An 11,251-nucleotide genomic window follows, 5' to 3' on the forward strand; every position below is an offset into this window, starting at 1 on the left:
CGTCTACAGCCATACAAACAATCCTCCCTAAAGCTAAAAGGGCGTCATAAGCTGGCCCCAAAATTTTATGGGCCTTATAAGGTTCTGCAGAAGATTGGTTCAGTTGCTTATAAACTGGAACTTCCTCCTTCTTCCCGCATTCATCCAGTCTTTCATGTTTCTTGTCTAAACAAAGTTCTGGGTACCACTGTCAGAGCACAAACTACTCTCCCTGAAATGGATACGGAAGGATCCATTATCCTGGAGCCGGTGGCAATCATTGACCAGCGCACTCGCCAGCTTCGCTCTCGCTCCATCTCTGAGGTCTTGATTTAGTGGCATGGCATGCAACCAGAGGATGCTACCTGGGAACCCCTTCTTCAGATTCAACAACAATTTCCACACCTTAAGCTTTGAGGACAAAGCTTTTTTCTAAGGGAGAGGGGATGTTAGGAACCTGTGTGTTCCTTCTGTTTATTTTGTTAGAGTAGTGTTGTTGGACGCATATGCTTTGTAAGTCATCCCGTGAGTATATTTTATTATCCCACATGCATAGGTAGTATTACTTTTCTAGATCGTACTCAGTATATAAGAATAGGTTGAGGCCCTTGATGGGCACAGACGAATTTATTGTATTGAGCTTGCTCAAAGGAGGTTACCCCCTCGAAGTGGCCTGCGATCAGTAGATTCATTCTGAGTTCTGCTATCACTTTGTATTCTGTTATTTCGAGCATTCTCACGATATTGCTATAAGGAGGTTCATCACATAAACAATCCAGTGTTTCAAATGAGGTGGGCATGTAGAAATTCTTCTATTCTAAGGAAGAACCAATGCATATTCATGATGTTAGGTCTAAATCCATGAGGACGGAGGCTAAACCTACAAGCAAGAGGAAAATGGAAATGACATGCACTACCTATGGCTCTAAGAATAAGGGTAACCCTAGCCCTTCCCATGTTTATAATACCTTTTAAGGGATGCCTTCCCCAGAAATGAGCTTGGGTTGTGATATCACTTACCCTATAAGGAATGCAAAGAGGGGTGGGGGGAAGGTAGAGCGCCCCCCACATGAAAGAGATGAAATTAATGATAGGATGAATATGCTATAGAAGTCCCTTTAGAGATTTTTGATAACCAAGAGAACCTACACAAGAAATTCAAGGCCATTTCTGAGTATACCACTAAGATGATCTATTCGATGGCCACAAAATTGTATCTTCTATGAGTTGAAAATGAGGATAAGGACAAGAGAAAGGAAAATGATGTCACTCGCTCTCTCTATAGCTTCCTAGAGAATGGTTGTTTTAAAACCCTACTGGACTATGATCATTTTTTGTGAAGATGGATTGTTTTTATGATAATAAAAGGTATAGGATGAACTATTGGAGAAGGACTACTAGCTTGTCTCCAACCTATTCTAACCTGGGGTTAGCTGCCTTTACCTTGTCTACTTTTTAATGCACAAAAAACAATCACAAAAGTCACTCGGTGAACATAAAAAAAAATCATATAAACCAAGTGAACCTCGTGAATGAAGACATGAACACTTCACCAACCCAACTGTTCAAATCACTACTAAGAAGAACCACAAGGATTGCTGAGAAAATCTATAGAGCATTATTTTGACCAAGCCAAGATGCTCTTTCATCATTATTTAAACATTTACGATTCAAAATAGTTTCACCAATGATAGTCTTATTTTTGAGATGGTTCACAATTTTTTCTTTAAAAACAAAAAATTCATATCAATGCAACTAGCAAAGCAAAATAATTTCCAGATATGTAGAGCAATAACCATACCCTAATAGCTCCTATTTATTTAGAAGAAGAAATAAATATTTAACAACAAATAACTATTCAATCATTTGAGAGAACTTTTCAAAAAGATGATTGTCAAACTCATGATGTCCTACTTTTAATTCAAGTGACACCCAACAAAAGAAAAATGAAGAGTTTGTTCGTAGCATTGTGTGGGAATTTTATTTTTAATCAAATATAGCCTGTACTTATTTTTTGTTGACACCTTTTATATCATAGAGTGCAACATACCAATCTTGGTATAAATAGATTGTCTTATTTGGAAGAAATTTAGCAATGAGATTTATTTGTAGGATCATTTTCACTCTATTCCATTTTTACCAAGCATAATATTTGAGGCCCTAGATGTTATGTGAAGCTCTGGTAGTTCTTGCCTTGGCCAACATTGGAAGCCCTGTGATCCGATGAATCATTTTCTTCATTATCAAGACAACTTTCTCCAGTGTAAGAAATTTTATATTTAGCCCCATCATTTTGTAGTAATTATATATATTTTTTAAATATTCATTGGGATGAAATAATTACTTGCAAACCATCGTTCCCTTTTATTCGTAGGCATCCACCCTCCTTACAAATTGTGTATCACTCCACACAATTTAACATTTCTTCATAGTCACGGTCCAAATCCACCTTTGCAAGTTGTCTTGTGTTTTTAAGGCATATATATTGTTGAAAATTGACGAATGCCTACAAGTCAAGGTAAGAAAAAAATAATTACATTAATTAATGTCACATTACATGAATATATATAAATATTTATTAATGTGCATGTATATTTTGTTGATGAGGATAATTTCTAGGGTTCCATACATGAACAATGGAATGGAAAATATCTTTTACGGCTTCTTCTTTCCTCCTCATTTGACCAGTCAATTTTATCCACATCAGGTGCTCCTTCGATCTATATGAATCCATGCACATGCAGGGACCCCCTATATGTCCATTCATATCTACATCAAAAGTGCTTGACATTCATTCCCTTTTCTAGAATCTCTTTTCTAAACGTTGAGCATCTTAAGTGCATATAGTGTACGACTATGTGAGGATAGTTCTAAGTTTTCAAAATACATTTAACCAATACGTGAAATTAGTAAAGAGTGATAACACAATGGATTTTTATAAAGAAAACAAAAATGATCATAAGAATTTCACTACATTTATTTTGTGTTGTTGTAGTGGACTACAATATTTAAAATAAATTATAAATAATGTTCATTTGTATACACATAATTTGAAATTTTTTTATGTAAGAGCTTGTAAATTTTGTTCTAATGGAATGAGGGTTGCTTAAGGTCCATTTATCTTTTGTATCTCAAACTCAAATGGGTTGATGTTATTTTGAAAATATGTACATCTAATCAATAGGCATGCATGCATTAGATCTTAGAAAAGGAATTGAAAAATTATAGCTTGAGAATAGTTTGTGTGAAGGGAAATAGAATTTTTTTTAAAATGATTCAGAGAGGCTCGGTCTAGATGACAACGTGGCGAAGAGTGCCAGGCGTAGGATTGACTAGGTCATCACCATTACCTCCAATGGAACTTTGTAAAAATAATACTGTGATATTGTGAAAATAATAGTAACTTATGAGAATTAAAAAAATTATCTTATGTATTAATTAAATTATTTTTTTAAGGGTTAGTTGTGTCAAATTGTAGCATGCACACCCAGTTTAATAGTAAAGAGAGTCGAAAGTGAATGGCTATTGATCCACATGATCTATAATGGCAACTTTTGTATAAATTTCAAATTATGTTGAATTTACTTATCTAATGAAGCTTTGAATAATAAATAATTTTGTAACACTTACCATTGTACTTAATGAGATAAAGCCATTAATTATATTAAAAATTCTATTCTTTATGTAAAATTAATTTTGTATAAATATCATCTACAAAAGTTCAAATATGAAAATTTGATAAGATTTATAAGACATTATTATTTAAATATATACAAACCCTCATTTTATCAAATTATTAACTTGCAAAACTATATTTAATCATGCATAATTAACACAACTTCCCTGAAAAATATAAGAATATATAATGAAAATAGATTTCAACATAATGTATAGGTACACAATCCTTACAGAATAATAAAATGAAAGTAAAATATTTCCTTTATATGATATCACATAATTAGATAATTATATAATAATATGTAGCTTATAATATTATTTATAGGAACTCTCAAGATTTATTTTCCTCAAGTACATTACATATAAGAACATTTTTATATTTCTTTCATGAACAACCATAACAAGTTAACCATCTTTTATAATTTTAATTTTTTATATTTTTCTTATATGCAAATATAAATTTTCAATTAAATGTGTTATAGTAGTAAATGAGGAATGTTTCTTGTTTGACTTATCTATAAAATGAGGTAAACCAAAACCACCCTCTCTGTGAATGAAAACACATCCAAATCAAATTAAATCTAGGTTTAAAGATTTAAAAATGTCTCTAAAATTAAACTTACAATTCCTTTGATATTTGTAGGTTATAATGATGGTTGTATAGATAATAAGGAAGTACAGTATTTGAAAAAGTGAAATTTTGCTGCAAACAATTCTTAAAAGAAGTACATTTATGCCAAATCTATAGTCTAAAAGATTTTGAAGCAAGTTTATAGTGATTAAATGATGTGTTACACATAGATTCTACCCTACCTACTTCATTTCCATTCTATGTGAGAATAGTAAGCACTATGGAAATTTTATTTTAGTGTAAATATCATAAAAGATACATCAATATATTAATCTTGCTTCACATAGCATGTGGAGATCATCTCTCAATTAGACTTATGAGATATTTAAGTGTGAACTAACTCTCCACAATATTTATAAGTTTAATATATTACTTTTAATTAAAACTTATTGTAAATACTTACATCAGGTCTTCTAATATGTAAGGCACTATAATAGGTTTTCTTATCGATATTTTATATTCTTATCTTAACCCTCATCCATAATATTAGATTGTTATATAAATGAAAAGTCAAAATAAAAAAATTTAATGAGCATATGTGATATTTTTTCCAATATTATATATACTATAATTGAAGATGTTAGTGCTATTTTTGCTAGTAAATTATTTGTGCAATAATATATTAATCATAATCCAAAAAAATCTTACAATATATATAGAAATATACTACTGATCTTAAATTAAATAAAATCTTACTTTGGTGTTTTAAGTTACAAATATTCTTTTTGATGAATATAATTTTCTTCTTATTGTTTTTGGATTATACCTATCGACTTTGATAACTTGAGTTTGGGAAGTTATCATGAGATTTGAAAAACTAAGTAGCATGGTGATGTTAGATTATGTTGTTGACTCTTGATTAATTATGAAATTCTTCCCTTGGTTCTTATAAATGTATTATAGTAAAATCAATATTATTATATCATTAGTGGTATAAAATTTAGCTTCACAAATATCATAAACCTTGCAATTTCAGGTAGCACGTTGCATAATATCAATCTATATTGGTAAAAGTTTTTGGAAAAAACACTATTTTGGAATTTATTGTGATTAGCATGTTGAAGTTCCAAAATATAACTTGTTAAAGCTATTAGTAAATTCTATCTACTAGTGAGTTATAAAATATGTCATATTCATATATAATAAATATTATGATGAGATTTAGAAGAAGAAGAAAATACTGTGTCCTATAATAAACTATGAATTGTAAGATTTTTCAAACAAATTACATGTTGGTAACATGCCATATAAATTGCAGTAACTTTTAAATATAAACAAAAAATAGTTTAATACACCAAAATCTGTCATTGGATTCAATTAGGTGCTATGTGCAATTGATAGTCACCTATCACTCCATTGAAAACCACCAACCCTATAAATGAGCTTATAAATAATTTGAACTCCTAACTATGAAAGAAAAAAAATTACTTATTGATGATAATTTTTTACTTGTAGACAATAGTTTGTTTCATTGATCGCCTTTATAAAATAACCATTCAAACATATTTTTTTCAATTTTGAGTCTTTATCATAGATGAACATGCAAATACACATTTTCTAGTATTTTCTAATGTACTATTCACATCTTTATTGATATAATACTACTTTTAATCCATTTTAAAAAATTATATAAATCAAATGATAGTATCACAATAGTATAATCATATTTTTTTATCAAAATAGACAACTAAACCCTAGATACACAATTCATGCAAAAATTGATAGTTTGAAAACAAATCAAAAACCCCATATTAAGATTGTATCTATGTATGTAGAAAACTAATCTATACAAAAGATGTAGTAAATTACATTAAGTTATTAGGAAAGCATTGAAACAAGAGCTCTAGGAAAGCTTGAGTCCCTGCCTTGTGCAAAGGTTAAAAGGTACAGGGGACATGTTATTTTCTATTGGTGCACAATATTGATAGGTTTAGTAGATAAGTTAGTGTAAAGGAGCCTAAACATTGTCTCTTCCATTATTGTTATCTATTCTATAATATATGATTTATTTTGAGACAAGTTTCTTTGTTATTGTAATTAGTGTATAGATAACAATATATGATTTACTTTGAGACAAGTTTCTTTGTTATTAGTATTTTTCGGTAGGCTAAGTACTATTGTGACACACTTTGAAATTTTTTCTTTAACTAGTGATTCAATTTTTTAGTTTCTAGAGTCATAATAAATTGATTTTAGCTTTTGTTATCAAACTAATATGTTGCATAAGCAAAGATGCAAGATTTTTAACTTTACAATTTTTAGAAAATATATTTCTAAGATTTGATTGGGTGAATTCATTTAGCTCTTATATGGGTCAAGTTTGATGGATTATATAGCTCTTTTTTTAATTAAGGCGCTTGATTCATTTTAAAGATTTTTTTGAATATAAGTGGGTTGTTTTAGATTTTTATATTTTAATATTGCATTTTTATAATATAATTTTTTGCATTAAATTAAAGATACTAAAAATATGATATTTCTTATATTATATAATAGTTTAAGAAATATTATTATATATTATTATTATTATAAAGCTATTATGATTTATTTATAACATAATAGTATCACATGATATATGCAATAAAATATATGTCAATAATTATATTAATAAACAAAAATTATAATTAATATCATTATAGAAAACTATAAATAGATAATATTTTATCAATTAAAATAATCAATGGAATATAAAAAATTTATTAAATTAAAACTATATGCATATAAAAATTAAAGGCAAGTGCTAAGCCACTATTTGGCACTTGTTGTGATTGGTGTATAGTTTTGATAGGTTCGGTCAACAAGTCACATAAATTATGTCTTTAGTTCTAAGTGTATATTGATCATTACATTGATTATGTTTTACTTTATTTTATACTTGTACTATTTATTGAAAGTTTCAAGATAGCTCAAAATAGTTGTAACATGTACATCTATATGAATATATATTTGACACTAACTTATTTTTAGTGAGATTCATAATGATATTTAAATTTTAAATATATTTTTAATGTTGTACATCTAATTTTTATACTTTTATTAATAAATATATAAATATCTACTTCTAAAATGATGGTGCTCTGCTCTGCTTTTGCGAACAGATCAAACCCTTATCTACTTGCGAAACCTCAAAAAAAATTCTTGCGAAAACAAGAAAACACAAGAAGAGTCAGACCGATTTGGCAGCAAAAGAAGCTACAAAATACATACGATCAAAGATATTCAGTAAGCACAAAAATAAGATTTGAGATTCTCAAAAAAGATGCAGAGGATCCCTGCAGCCAGATATGGGGGAAAAGCAATAAAAAATAGGAGATTCATGCCCAAAACCCTCCATCGCAAAACTCTTTGATCAGCTCTGAGGTATGCAAAAATGCTATTCATCAGATATTTACGGTGGAACAACTGGATAATCAAATTCATATTTTTAATTTTATGAAATATGCTCATCCGAAGATAAACAAAGTTAAGGATCCGGAGCTAGATCAACCAGTTTCACCTCAGGCAGGAATTTTTTTGCTAGGCTATGCTATCTCTCCAGGATCCTACATTCCCCCTCATTGTTGAACACAAAAGTCTTGTCATCCTGTGAACCCTAGCCCATCCTTCAGGTCATCTTTGAGCTATGCACTAGATGAACCAACCAAAATTTCAAGCATAGCTATTGAATCATCATGGGACAAGTGCTTAAAGAAAGGTATCTTTGCTATATGGAATGGTCCACAAGATGAATTCCCTTTGTTGCTCGACTGGTTGGAGGAGTCATACGAGAACCAGGTAAGTATTTCCACTTTTTCAGATAACATACTTTTTTTGCAATGTTTGGACAAATCTATCAAAAAAGAGTTCTTATTATATGGTCTAAAGGTTTTTTTAATGGTCACTGTGTTAAATTTATAGATTGGTCACAAAATTTTAAATTGGAAAATTTAGATTGTAAGTTGCCCTCTTGGTTTGTCCTGCCATCCCTACTGCCGGAGCTTTGTCACGAAGATATTATTAAAGCCATAGAGTTAGTGGTAGGAGAGGTCAGAGGCATAGATGCTTCTTTCTACTACTGTAATAGTGTCAAAGTGTTAATCAGTGTAAAGTTTAATCATCCTTTGGAATTCAAAAAAAAATTTATAACTAGCAAAACAACGTATGATATCAAGTTTCATAAATATAAAAAAAGAATAGTTGACATTTTAAGATTTGATGATTCACATAAAATCATGCCCAAAATCCTCCCCCTTACCTCGGATATCAGCAGTCAACTTTCTTAGTTGAGAGATATGAAGAACAAAATACAGGAAGATCATATTTATCTAGCAGAATTCCAGAAACAGGAAGAAAGGACAATTCATAAAGCCTCAGACAAGGTTGTACCTAATGATAGAAGACTTAAATCAGTTATAGTCTCCATTCCTAAAAGGGACTCAAATCTAGGATTGGAGGGAAATCATTCTAAGCGATAGAAAGGAAAAAAGAAAAAGGATGTGGTGGAACATAACAAGGAGAATTGTAAATCTAATCCCTCAATAGAACAGTTGGCAACTAGAGACAAAGAACTCCCAAAAAAGAGTGCAACAATGTCCACTAAAACCATAAACCAAGATCTAGAACAAGACACAGAAAAATAAGAGGCCATTATAGAGTACAAAGGAAGAAGTAGAATGGAAGATGGAAAGGAAGAGAATCATTGGAAAATAGAAACTATAAAGGGGTCTTCTTTATACATATATCAGAAGGATCTTGAAGAAAATAAGGAAAAGGAACAACATGAAGAGATACAAAATAGTACTACAGAACCAGTGAAGATACCAGAGATTGAAGAAGCTGAAAATAATATGCTTTTCTCTTCACCCAAGGGTTGGACAGAAAAAGCAGTTGCAGGATCAAAAGAATAGGAAATTCAGCAGAGGAATACTGAAAGACCCCCTGAAGTAGAATCAACCACTCTGATACTTGATGGTACTAGAAGAACTTCAAAATTTTGGCAAACTCCAAGTGGGAAACCCTCCTCGCCTTTCAGCCCAATCGAGGATCAGTCACAAACATGGATTAATGACAAGAGTCCAGAAGCTTCAATTGTAAAACACATTCAAAACTTTTTAAATGAGGAGCAAGAATTTACACCAAAGGCCGAAGTGTTAGAGTTTGAAGATAACAGACCTGAACAGTTAGCAGAAGAGCTCATTCAGGTCTTCAACTATGATAACATAGATAAGAGTACTACCTCCCAAAAAGTGGAGATGATACAAAAAATCATCAAATTAGGAGGAGATGACTATACAGTTGAGGATCTCCAAAGGGACATTTTAGAGATATAGAAGAAGGACAGTGTATTGAAGCAAGATAAACAAATTAGGCTTAATTCAAAAGGCAAACAGGAAATGGATAGAACAAACTCGGGAAAGCTGATAGAATTAAAGAATAAAGAATTGGAGAAGGACAGTCTCAAAAATTAGGTTTGCAAGGAATTGGAGATGGAAGAATTTGACAGAACAAAGGAAGGTGTTGCACTAACGGAGCAAGAACTAGGTATCTTTCAGCAAGAACTTGGTATACATATGAATTAGCAAGGTATAACCTATCCAAATTATGGTAAGCCTAAAGGAAAAAGGGGTAGGAGATCTCTGAAGGAACTACGTGAAACAAAAGGACTAGCTAGGAAATAGAGGAAAATTGATGAGTTGATTAACATAGGCAAGGGGAAGTACCTTCCTAAGGCAGCATGAGGATAACAACATGGAATCCTAGGGGCCTTAATGCTCCTAGTAAGAAAAGGTTATTAAAACAACATTTAAAAATTTTTAACTCAGAAATAATTTTAATCCAAGAAACAAAATTCAATAAGGTAGAGGGAGATAAATTTAGTAAGATGTTGGGATTGTGGGATTCTCTCTTTATAGAGGCATTAGGTGTGTCGGGTGGATTAGGAATTATTTGGAATTCTAGGAAAGTAAATCTAACATATTTGGTAAATAATAATAATTGGTTGTGTGTTAGTATACAGAGTCTAAAATCAGAGATGAATTTCATCTTTATTAATGTGTATGGTCCTAACAGTAATATTAGGAAAAAAATTGTATGGGACGAATTAAGGTTATTTCTAAATACAAAGATAGTCTGATCATAATAGGAGGAGATTTTAATTCAATTCTAAGTCTAGATGAGAAAATAGGGGGTAGTGAACACCTGTCGCTCTCATCTATAGACTTCAAAATATGGATTAACAAACACAAATTATTAGAAATTCCATCAAGTAATGGAATATTTACATGGGATAATAGAAGAAAGGATAATGATTATATTGCAGAAAAGTTAGATAGATTCTTTATTGTAGTAAATCTCTTTTCCTATAACAAGGATTTTCAATCCTCCATTCTGCCCTTTGCAGGATCAGACCACTTCCCTGTATGTTTGGAGATTACAGAACCATCTAAACTGCCCAGAAATCCTTTTAAGTGTGAGAAGATGTGGTTTTTAGATCCAAGATTTATGAAATTAGTAAAGACATGGTGGACTCAAGCAGACTTGGTGGGGTCCAAAATGTTCATTTTCGTATCCAAACTCAAATTTCTGAAAGAAAATATTTTGAAATGGAACAGGGAACACTTCAACAATATTTTTAAAGAAAAATTGGAAATTGAAGAAAAACTGAAAAACCTAAATGAGGAAGTTATAAAATATGGTATGAATTATGAGAAATATGCTTTACAAAAAGATCTCCTCATGAAACAAGAAGTTATTTTATCCAAAGAAGAAACCTTTTGGAGACAAAAGGATAGAGAGAAATGGTTGGATGAGGGAGATCGAAACACAAAGTTTTTTCATAATTCGACTATGTTGGATTGATCACTTAAGAAAATCACTAAAATCTTGACTCCACAGGGCTCTTACACGGAAAATCCAAATGAAATAGTAGACACAATAGTCTCTCAATTTAAGAATCTACTTAATAATTATGAAGGGTCTAATAAG

This window comes from Cupressus sempervirens, chromosome 7 (genome assembly GCF_028749045.1).
Source record: "Cupressus sempervirens isolate cs-2001-9-10 chromosome 7, ASM2874904v1, whole genome shotgun sequence".
Lineage (NCBI taxonomy): Eukaryota > Viridiplantae > Streptophyta > Pinopsida > Cupressales > Cupressaceae > Cupressus > Cupressus sempervirens.